This window comes from Argopecten irradians, chromosome 3 (assembly GCF_041381155.1).
Source record: "Argopecten irradians isolate NY chromosome 3, Ai_NY, whole genome shotgun sequence".
Lineage (NCBI taxonomy): Eukaryota > Metazoa > Mollusca > Bivalvia > Pectinida > Pectinidae > Argopecten > Argopecten irradians.
The window spans coordinates 43492396-43505598 of NC_091136.1; positions in this window are offsets into that span (position 1 = coordinate 43492396).

The window sequence follows — 13203 nt, forward strand, 5'->3', positions numbered from 1 at the left end:
AGTGAGACATTATCAAGCAAGACGTTAGGAAGAAGGAAGTCAGTAAAAAAATAAATCCCAAATTTAGTCGCCTTTTAATTACTGTTTCATGCAATGGAGCAGTATACATGTATGATTAATGTGTGTGAAGAATAAAGTAATAAATGGATATTTTTATTCTCTTCTGATAAAAGTAAAGTTATGTGTTTCTATGTAATTCAGTAAACACAGGACCTATGCAATAAAGTTATACCGAAAGTTGAAAATGTAACTCATACGAGCGCACTAAACACGATTGCAATATATTACACACGGTACAATGTGTTAAATTATGAGCGGAGCACATCCTAACGCACTAAATCCATTGACTGCTAGCAAGCTCATTATGAAAACTGTATATATACACAGGGACATGGCACGATTTTTAAACAAATCAGTATACATATATAGTATCAAGGGTAGAGAAAAACACAAGGACCTGGCACGAAATTTATTAACCAATAGTATACATATATATATTATAGTATCAAGGGTATGAACTCGGCGGTCGGGAAATTAAAACTGACCTATTTTTTTTAAAACTGTGATTATTTTAATAAATGGGCTCTACACAACATTTTTTACGTATATCTTACCTTAAAGAGAAATAATATATCTTTCCATTGAGTGCTTGATGAACAGAATTGGCCAAGTATTGACGAAGTTATGGCTTTATGAATCGGGAAATTTACGAAAAAAATGCTAGGTAGACATTACCTTGTCCGGTCGAAATGTCGTCTCGCCTCTAATGGGTACCTCAAAAACCAAGGCAAAATCACAAAATCTACGCTTGTGGTGGTAAACAGTACCCATAACTCTGTTCATCCACAATCTCCTTTGGAGGTGTCATGACCTGTACTTTGTAGAAACTCAATTTAAACATCGTGTAGCTCACTTACTTAAACCATCACCGCCATATTCATTTTTCTCTCGGAATGCTTCTCGATTTTACATATCCTGACTGCATTATCCAAATTATGTAGTGTTATGCTTGTCCGTAAAATAGAGAAGCGTTCCGAAGAACAAATGAACATGGCGGTGATGGTTTAAACTTTACCGATTGACTGGTGCCATTCCTCAGTCGGTCTTATAGACTTACCTAGTGTCTGTAACACAATAAGGAATGTCAATATAATAATTAATAGTAAATCTATTGAAAAGTTGTTTCTATACTCTATATGATCTTCTAGGTTAGTGCTCAATTATCGTGAGGTATTACCTGGGTTTTGACCAACGCCATTAATGTTTGTGTGAGCATTTTCGATTAGCATTTTTTCGAAAACATAACTTTCGTTTTCATTTTATCAACTTTCTATAATTAATTGCCTTGAGAGCTGAAAGTACAAATGTAGTTTCTTGTCTTTGAGTATGACCCATTAGACACAAGTATCTTTTCATGATCAATGTCTTTCGTGGAATTAGGTGAATACCCCCACTTCCATCTTTACTATCCAGACACTTATTTCCATCTTCACTATCCAGACACTTATTATTTCCATCTTAACTACCCAGACACTTATTTCCATCCTCACTATCCAGACCCTTATTTCCATCTTCACTATCCAGACACTTATTTATTTCATCTTCACTATCCAGACACTTATTTCCATCTTCACTATCCAGACACTTATTTCCATCTTCACTTTGTAATTTGTTGAAATTTTCTTGTCGTCAGTGAAAATCAAAAACATTTGTCGCATTCTATATGTCAATTGTATACAAAGTTTTTCTTACCTCCGCCATTTTTCATACAAATGTATGGTATGGTTCCATACATTGCCGAAACTTAATGCAGCCGAGTATTGTTAATGCATAATCCAGCTTCCTATCCCACTGCTCTCTCTTGGATTTTTGCTGCTCTTTATTCTTTTTCGAATTTTCTTCGCCAGTTTTAACATTTCATTTCGTGAAGTCCATCATAGGTAATGTGCATTCACTCCGGATATATACAGCGTAAAAGGAGAAGCAAACACGTGGCAGAACCCTATTAAGGCGTTATAATCTAATATGGAAATGAACACAATATATTTCCTTTACATTGCATCGTTACCGTAAAAATATAAATCCATGGATATCATACACATTGTACCTTGGGCAACATATCAAATTTATTGTATACACTACATAAGTAACTTTTACTAAATATACACTGGTTACATTTTAACCATGGACTAAGTTAAGATAGATGCCTGGCCAATATACAGTTTTGTTTCATCAACAGGTCAAAACTCCTTTCCCGAGGTGTTGGGAACCACCCCGATGAACTGGTTGATAAGGATCGTTTTCTAACACCGAGGGAAACAGTTTTCGACGGTTGACTGAATGGGCATAAAACCCAACTGTATTTGTTACCTGAAGCCGCAATCTTAAACTTATCACTAGAGCTTCTGGTAGAGAATACCGGGCATCTTGGGTCGATCCGGCGCGCCCGGTGTTTTTATGACGTCAAATAAAACTAATGAGCACAGTCAATAGGCGAAATTCTTCATTACAATTATAAGAGAGTCCAGGGTACATTGTAAGCAAGTAAATTAGAGTATTGAACATGGTTGGTGGGATTTTTTATATAGGTATAGACACGGTTGGTGGGATAGATTTTGTATAGTTTATAGACACAGGTTGGTGGGAGATTTTGTAAATATAGGTATAGACACGGTTGGTATCTTTGTATAGGTATAGACACGGTTGGTGGGATATTTTGTTTATAAGGTTATAAACAGGGGTTTGTAGTGGGAGATCTTGTAAAGGATATAGACACGGTTGGTGGGATATTTTGTTATAGGTATAAGACACGGTTGGTGGGAGATTTTGTATAGGTTATAGACTCGGTTGGTGGGAGATTTTGTTATAGGTTGGTGGGAGAATTTTGTACAGGATCCGTTGGTTGGGAAGTTTTTTGTATAGGTATAGACACGGTTGGTGGGAGATTTTGTATAGGTAATAAGACACGGTTGGTGGAGATTTTGTATAGGTATAACTAGGATTGGTGGGATATTTTGTATAGGTATAGACACGGTTGGGTGGGAGATTTTTGTATAGGTATAAACAGGGTTGGTGGGAGATTTTGTATAGGTATAGACACACGTTGGTGGGTGATTTGTATATGTATAAACAGGCTTGTTGGTTGGTGGGTTGGTTATTTTGTATAGGTATAGACACGGTTGGTGGGTGATTTTGTATAGGTATAAACAGGACTTGGTGGGATATTTTGTATAGGTCATAGACACGGTTGGTGGGATATTTTGTATAGGTATTAACATTTTGTTTAGGTATGGTTGGGAGAATTTTTTGTTTAAACAGATGGTGGGATATTTTGTATAGGTATAAGACACGGTTGGTGGGATATTTTGTATAGGTATAAACACGGTTGGTGGGAGATTTTGTATTGGTATAGACACGGTTGGTGGGATTTTGTATAGGTTGTATAGACAAGGTTGGTGGGGAGATTTTGTAGGTATGTACACGGTTGGTGGAGATTTTGTATAGGTATAGGACACGGTTTGGTGTATAGGTATAGACACGGTTTGGTGGGAGATATTGTTAGGTGTATAGGTATAGACAACGGTTGGTGGGATAGTTGTATGAGGTATAGACACGGTTGGTTGGATTATTTTTGTATAGGTATAGACACAGTTGGTGGGAGATTTTGTATAGGTTATAGACACGGTTGGTGGGAGATTTTGTATAGGTATAGAACAGGATTGGTGGGAGATTTTGTATAGGTATAGACACGGTTGGTGGGAGATTTTGTTTAGGTATAGACAATGGTTGGTGGGAGATTTTTGTTTATAGGTATATGACACGGTGTGGGTGGGAGATTTTGTATAGGTATAGACACGGTTGGTGGGAGATTTTTGTATAGGTATAGACACGGTTGGTGGGAGATTTTGTTTAGGTATAAATACATTGGGTTGGTGGGATATTTTTGTATAGGTATAAACAGGTTGGTGGGATATTTTGTATAGGTATAACACAGGTTGGTGGTGAGATTTTGTATAGGTATCAAACAGGGGTTGGTTCGGAGATAAACAGTATATGTATAAACATGGATTGGTGGGAGATTTTGTATAGGTATAGACACGGTTGGTGGGATATTTTATATAGGTATAGACACGGTTGGTGGGATATTTTGTGTTAGGTATAAACGTGATTGGTGGGATATTTTGTATAGGTATAGACACGGGTGGTGGGTTATATTTTGTATAGGTATAAACAGGCTTGGTGGGAGATCTTGTAAAGGTATAGACACGGTTGGTGGGAGATTTTGTATAGGTATAGACACCGTTGGTGGGAGATTTTGTATAGGTATAGACACCGTTGGTGGAAGATTATTGTATAGGTATTAAACAGGGTTGGTGGGAGATTTTGTATAGGTATAAACAGGGTTGGTGGGGAGATTTTGTATAGGTATAAACAGGATTGGTGGGAGATTTTGTATAGGTATAAACAGGGGTTGGTGGGAGATTTTGTATAGGTATAAACAGGATTGGTGGTATAGAGATTTTGTATAGGTAGTTAAACAGGGTTTGGTTCGGAGATTTTGTATAGGTATCAAATACAGGATTGGTGGGAGATTTTGAATAGTATAAAACACGGTTGGTGGGGATATTTTTGTATAGGTACTAGCGGACACGGTTGGTGGGATATTTTATATTTAGGTATAGACACGGTTGGTTGGGATTATTTTGTATAGGTATAGACGAGATTGGTGGGATATTTTGTATAGGTATAGTCACACGGTTGGTGGGATTTTTGTATAGGTATAAACAGGGTTGGCGGGAGATTTTGTATGGTATAGTAACGGTTGGTGGGTGATTTTGTATAGACACGGTTGGGGTTGGAGATTTTGTATTTGTATAGGTTATAGACACGGTTGGTGGGATATTTTGTAAAGGTATAGACACGGTTGGTGGGAGATTTTGTATAGAAACGGTTGGTTGGATATTTTGTATAGGTATAGACACAGTTGGTGGGAGATTTTGTATAGGTAATTATAGACACGGTTGGTGGGAGATTTTGTTTAGGTATAAACAGGACTTTTGGTGGGAGATTTTGTATAGGTATAGACACGGTTGGTGGGAGATTTTGTTTAGGTATAGAGACACGGTTGGTGGGAGATTTTGTTTAGGTATAAACAAGGGTTGGTGGGAGATTTTGTATAGGTATAAACAGGATTGGTGGGAGATTTTGTATAGGTATAAACAGGGTTGGTTTGGAGATTTTGTATACGGGTATAAACAAGGTTGGTGGGATATTTTTGTATAGGTATAGACACGGGTGGGTGGGATATTTATATATAGGTATAGACACGGTTGGTGGGGAGATTTTGTATAGGTATAGACACGGTTGGTGGGATATTTTATATGGTTTTAGACACGGTTGGTGGGAGATTTTGTTTAGGTATAGACACCGTTGGTGGGAGATTTGTATAGGTATAGACACGGTTGGTTGGAGATTTTGTATAGGTATAGGACACAGGTTGGTGGAGATATTTTGTATAGTTATAGACACGGTTGGTGGATATTTTGTATAGGTATAGACACGGTTGGTGGGATTTTTTTGTATTGGTATAGACACGGTTGGTGGGAGAGTTTTTGTATAGGTATAGACACAGGGTTGGTTGGAGATTTTGTATAGGTATAGACACAGTTGGTGGGTGATTTTATATATGAAAAAGAGTACACAGAAGTTGGTGAGGGATTTTTGTATAGGTATAGACACGGGTTGGTGGGAGATTTTGTATAGGTATTAGACACGGTTGGTGGGAGGAATTTTGTATAGGTATAAGACACGGTTGGTGGGAGATTTTGTATAGGTTATAGGACACGGTTGGTCGGGGATATTTTGTATAGGTATAGACACGGTTGGTGGGAGATTTTGTATAGGTATAGACACGGTTGGTTGGGATTCTTGTAAAGGTATAGACAGCCGGTTGGTTGGGATATTTTATATAGGATATAGACAACGGTTGGTGGGAGATTTTGTATAGGTATAGACACAGTTGGTGACGGATTACTGTATAGGTATTGACACGGTTGGTGGGAGATTTTGTTTAGGTTTAGACACGGTTGGTGGGAGATTTTGTATAGGTATAGAGCACGGTTGGTGGGAGATTTTGTATAGGTATAGACACGGTTGGTGGGAGTTTTGTATAGGTATAGACACGGTTGGTGGGAGATTTTGTATAGGTATAGACACGTTGGTTGGTGGGAGATTTTTTTGTATAGGTATAGACACGGTTGGTGGGAGATTTTGTATAGGTATAGTAGACACGGTTTGGGTGGATATTTTATATAGGTATAGACACGGTTGGTGGGAGATTTTGTATAGGTATAGACACGGTTGGTGGGAGATTTTAGGTATCAGACAACGGGTTATAGGCATATTTTTTATTACGGACACGGTTGGTGGGAGATTTTGTTATAGGTATAGACACGGTTGGTGAGGAGATTTTGTATAGGTATAGGACACGGTTGGTGGGAGATTTTGTATAGGTATAGACACGGTTGGTGGGAGATTTTGTATAGGTATAGACACGGTTGGTGGGAGATTTTGTATAAGGTATAACACGGTTGGTGGGTGATTTTGTATAGGTATAGAACACGCGTTGGTGGGATATTTTGTATAGGTATAGACACGTTGGTGATGGAGTTTTTGTAATAGGTATAGACACGGTTGGTGGGATATTTTGTATAGGTATAGACATAACGGTTGGTGGGATATTTTGTATTAGGTATAGACACGGTAGGTGGGAGATTTTGTATAGGTATATAAAACAGGATTGGTGGGAGATTTTGTTAGGTATAGACAACGGTTGGTGGGTAGATTATTGTATAGGTATAGACAGGGTTGGTGGGATATTTTGTATAGGTATAGACACGGTTGGTGGGAGATTTTGTTTAGGTATAGACACGGTTGGTGGTATATTTTATATAGGTATAGACACGGTTGGTGGGAGATTTTGTATAGGTATAGACACGGTTGGTGGGAGATTTTGTATAGGTATAGACACGGTTAGGTGGGATATTTTGTATAGGTATAGACACAGGGTTGGTGGGAGATTTTGTATAGGTATAGACCACGGTTGGTGGGAGATTTTGTATTTTGTATAGACACGGTTGGTGGGAGATTTTTGTTTAGTGTAGGTATTACCACTCGGTTGGTGGGAGATTTTGTTTAGGTCTTAGACACGGTTGGTGGGAGATTTTGTATAGGTATACAACACGGTTGGTGGGAGATTTTGTATAGGTATAGAACAGGTTGGTGGGAGATTTTGTATAGGTATAAACAGGTGGTGGGAGATTTTGTATAGGTATAAACAGGATTGGTGGGGGAGATTTTGTATAGGTATACGAACAGGGGTGTTGGTGGGAGATTTTGTATAGGTATAGGACACGGTTGGTGGGAGATTTTGTTTAGGTTTAAAACACAGGTTGGTGGGAGATTTTGTATAGGTATAGTACACGGTTGGTGGGAGATTTTGTATAGGTATAACACGGTTGGTGGATTTTGTATTGGTAACCAGATTTTTTCTTGTCAATTCGGATATTTTATATAGGTATAGACACGGTTGGTGGGATATTTTGTATTAGGTATAAACACGGTTTGGTGGGGATATTTTGTATAGGTATAGACACGGTTGGTGGGAGAATTTTGTATAGGTATAGACAGGGTTGGTGGTGGAGATTTTGTATAGGTATAGACACGGTTGGTGGGTGATTTTTGTATAGGTATAGACACCGGTTGGTGGGAGATTTTGTATAGGTATATAGGTATAAACACGGTTGGTGGGATTATTTTGTATAGGTATAGACACGGTTGGTGGGTGATTTTGTATAGGTTTTAACGGTATTGGTTGGCATATTTTTGTACTACGGTATTGACAGGGTTGGTGGGAGATTTTGTATTGGTATAAACAGGATTGGTGGGAGATTTTGAGGTATAGACATGGTGGGTAGGTTTAGACACGGTTGGTGGAGATTTTCTTTTTGTATAGGTATAAACAGGTTGGTGGGAGATTTTGTATAAGGTGATAGACACGGTTGGTGGGAGATTTTGTTTAGGTATAGACACGGTTGGTGGGTATTTTGTATAGGTATAAACACAGGTTGGTGGGAGATTTTGTATAGGTATAAATCACAGGTTGGTGGGAGATTTTGTATAGGTATAGATACACGGATTGGTGGGATATTTTGTATAGGTATAGACACGGTTGGTGGGAGATTTTGTATAGGTATAGACACGGTTGGTGGGAGATTTTGTTTAGGTATAGACACGGTTGGTGGGAGATTTTGTTTAGGTATAGACAAACAGTTGGTGGGAGATTTTGTATAGGTATAGACAACGGTTGGTGGGAGATTTTGTATAGGTATAGACCACGGTTGGTGGGATATTTTGTATAGGTATAGACACCGGTTGGTGGGATATTTTGTATAGGTATTAGGGACACGGTTGGTGGGAGATATTGTATAGGTATAGACACCGTTGGTGGGAGATTTTGTATAGGTATAGACACGGTTGGTGGGAGATTTTGTATAGGTATAGACACGGTTGGTGGGTGATTTTTATTATAGGTATAGACACGGTTGGTGATGGGGATTTTGTATAGGTATTAGACACGGTTGGTGGGAGATTTTGTATAGGTATAGACACGGTTGGTGGGATATTTTTGTATAGGTATAGACAACGGTTGGTGGAGATTTTGTATAGGTATAGACACGGTTGGTGGGAGATTTTGTATAGGTATAGACACGGTTGGTGGGAGATTTTGTATAGGTATAGACACGGGTTGGTGGGAGATTTTGTATAGGTATAGACACGGTTGGTGGGGAGATTTTGTATAGGTATAGGACACGGTTGGTGGGAGATTTTGTATAGGTATAGACACGGTTGGTGGGAGATTTTGTTTAGGTATAGACACGGTTGGTGGGTGATTTTGTATTAGGTATAGACACGGTTGGTGGGAGATTTTGTATAGGTATAGACACGGTTGGTGGGAGATTTTGTAGGTATAGGTATAGACACGGTTGGTTGGGAGATTTTGTATAGGTATAGACACGGGTTGGTGGGAGATTTTGTTTATGTATAGACACGGTTGGTGGGATGATTTTGTATAGGTATAGGACACGGTTGGTGGGAGATTTTGTATAGGTATAAACACAGGTTGGTGGGGAGATTTTGTATAGGTATAAACAGGGTTGGTGGGAGATTTTGTATAGGTATAAACACGGTTGGTGGGAGATTTTGTATAGGTATAGGAACACGGTTGGTGGGAGATTTTTGTATAGGTATAGACACGGTTGGTGGGATATTTTGTATTAGGGTATAACACAGGGTTGGTGGGATATTTTGTATAGGTATAAGACAGGGTTGGTGGGAGATTTTGTATAGGTATAAACAGGGTGGTGGGAGATTTTGTTTAGGTATAAACACGGTTGGTGGGCGATTTTGTATAGGTATAGTCAGGGTTGGTGGGATATTTTATATAGGTATAGACAGGGTTGGTGGGTGATTTTGTATAGGTATAGACACGGTTGGTGGGAGATTTTGTTTAGGTATAGACACGGTTGGTGGGAGATTTTGTATAGGTATAGACACGGTTGGTGGGAGATTTTGTATAGGTATAGACACGGTTGGTGGGAGATTTTGTATAGGTATAGACACGGTTGGTGGGAGATTTTGTATAGGTATAGACACGGTTGGTGGGAGATTTTGTATAGGTATAGACACAGTTGGTGGGAGATTTTGTATAGGTATAGACACAGTTGGTGGGAGATTTTGTATAGGTATAGACACAGTTGGTGGGAGATTTTGTATAGGTATAGACACGGTTGGTGGGAGATTTTGTATAGGTATAGACACGGTTGGTGGGAGATTTTGTATAGGTATAAGACACAGGTAAACATGGGTTGGTGGGAGATTTTGTATAGGTATAAACACGGTTGGTGGGAGATTTTGTATGTATAAACAGGGTATAGAACATGGTTGGTGGGAGATTTTTAGGTATAGGTATAAACAGGGTTGGTGGGAGATTTTGTATAGGTATAGACAGGATTGGTGGGAGATTTTGTATAGGTATAGACACAGTTGGTGGGAGATTTTGTATAGGTATAGACACGGTTGGTGGGAGATTTTGTATAGGTATAGACACGGTTGGTGGGAGATTTTGTATAGGTATAGACACAGTTGGTGGGAGATTTTGTATAGGTATAGACACGGTTGGTGGGATATTTTGTATAGGTATAAACGAGATTGGTGGGATATTTTGTATAGGTATAGACACGGTTGGTGGGATATTTTGTATAGGTATAAACAGGGTTGGTGGGAGATTTTGTATAGGTATAGACACGGTTGGTGGGGTTTGATTTTGTTTGTATAAACACGGTTGGTTGGAGATTATAGGTGTATAGGTATAGACACGGTTGGTGGGAGATTTTGTATAGGTATAGACACGGTTGGTGGGAGATTTTGTATAGGTATAGACACGGTTGGTGGGTGATTTTGTATAGGTATAGACACGGTTGGTGGGAGATTTTGTATAGGTATAGACACGGTTGGTGGGAGATTTTGTATAGGTATAGACACGGTTGGTGGGAGATTTTGTTTAGGTATAGACACGGTTGGTGGGAGATTTTGTTTAGGTATAGACACGGTTGGTGGGAGATTTTGTTTAGGTATAAACAGGGTTGGTGGGAGATTTTGTATAGGTATAAACACGGTTGGTGGGAGATTTTGTATAGGTATAAACAGGTTGGTTGGTGGGAGATTTTATATAGGTATAGACACGGTTGGTGGGGAGATTTTGTTTAGGTATAGACACCGTTGGTGGGAGATTTTGTATAGGTATAGACACGGTTGGTTGGAGATTTGTAGAGGTATAGACACAGTTGGTGGGATATTTGTATAGGTATAGACACGGTTGGTGGGAGATTTTGTTTAGGTATAGACACCGTTGGTGGGAGATTTTGTTTAGGTATAGACACGTTGGTGGGAGATTTTGTATAGGTATTAGACACGAGTTGGTAGTTAGACAGTTTTTTTGTATAGGTATAGACACGGTTGGTGGGAGATTTTGTATAGGTATAGACACGTTGGTGGGGAGATTTTGTATAGGTATAGACACGGTTGGTGGGAGATTTTGTATAGGTATAGACACGGTTGGTGGGGTGATTTTATATAGGTATAGACACGGTTGGTGGGGGATTTTGTATAGGTATAGACACGGTTGGTGGGAGATTTTGTATAGGTATAGACACGGTTGGTGGGAGATTTTGTATAGGTATAGACACGGTTGGTGAGAGATTTTTGTATATGTATAGACATGGTTGGTTGGGAGATTTTGTATAGGTATAGACACGGTTGGTGGGAGATTTTGTATAGGTATAGACACGGGTTGGTGAGGAATAGAATTTTTTATAGGTATAGACACGGTTGGTGATTGATGGAGATTGTCATTTGTTAGGTATAGACACGGTTGGTGGGAGATTTTGTTTAGGTATAGACACGGTTGGTGGGAGATTTTGTATAGGTATAGACACGGTTGGTGGGAGATTTTGTTTAGGTATAGACACGGTTGGTGGGAGATTTTGTATAGGTATAAACAGGGTTGGTGGGAGATTTTGTTTAGGTATAGACACGGTTGGTGGGAGATTTTGTATAGGTATAGACACGGTTGGTGGGAGATTTTGTATAGGTATAAACAGGGTTGGTGGGAGATTTTGTATAGGTATAGACACGGTTGGTGGGAGATTTTGTATAGGTATAGACACGGTTGGTGGGAGATTTTGTATAGGTATAGACACGGTTGGTGGGATATTTTGTATAGGTATAGACACGGTTGGTGGGAGATTTTGTATAGGTATAGACAGGGTTGGTGGGAGATTTTGTATAGGTATAGACACGGTTGGTGGGATATTTTGTATAGGTATAGACACGGTTGGTGGGAGATTTTGTATAGGTATAGACACGGTTGGTGGGAGATTTTGTATAGGTATAGACACGGTTGGTGGGAGATTTTGTATAGGTATAGACACGGTTGGTGGGAGATTTTGTATAGGTATAAACAGGGTTGGTGGGAGATTTTGTATAGGTATAGACACAGGTTGGTGGGTGATTTTGTAAGGTATAAACAGGATTGGTGGGAGATTTTGTATAGGTATAGAACACAGTTGGTGGGATATTTTGTATAGGTATAGACACGGTTGGTGGGAGATTTTGTTATAGGTATAAACAGGGTTGGTGGGAGATTTTGTATAGGTATAAACAGGGTTGGTGGGAGATTTTGTTTAGGTATAGACACGGTTGGTGGGAGATTTTGTATAGGTATAACACGGTTGGTGGGAGATTTTGTTTAGGTATAAACACGGTTGGTGGGAGATTTTGTTGTATAACAGATTTTGTTAGGTATAAACACGGTTGGTGGGAGATTTTGTATATAGGTATAGACACGGTTGGTGGGAGATTTTGTTTAGGTATAGACACGGTTGGTGGGAGATTTTGTTTAGGTATAGACACGGTTGGTGGGAGATTTTGTATAGGTATAGACACGGTTGGTGGGAGATTTTGTATAGGTATAGACACGGTTGGTGGGAGATTTTGTTTAGGTATAGACACGGTTGGTGGGAGATTTTGTTTAGGTATAGACACGGTTGGTGGGAGATTTTGTTTAGGTATAGACACGGTTGGTGGGAGATTTTGTTTAGGTATAGACACGGTTGGTGGGAGATTTTGTATAGGTATAGACACGGTTGGTGGGAGATTTTGTTTAGGTATAGACACGGTTGGTGGGAGATTTTGTATAGACACAGTTGGTGGGAGATTTTGTATAGGTATAGACACGGTTGGTGGGAGATTTTGTTTAGGTATAGACACGGTTGGTGGGAGATTTGGTTTAGGTATAGACACGGTTGGTGGGAGATTTTGTATAGGTATAGACACGGTTGGTGGGAGATTTTGTTTAGGTATAGACACGGTTGGTTGGAGATTTTGTTTAGGTATAGACACGGTTGGTGGGAGATTTTGTTTAGGTATAGACACGGTTGGTGGGAGATTTTGTTTATGTATAGACACGGTTGGTGGGAGATTTTGTATATGTATAGACACGGTTGGTGGGAGAGTATTTGTATACATGTAGGTATAGACACGGTTGTATGAGAGATTTTGTATAGACACGGTTGGTAGGAGATT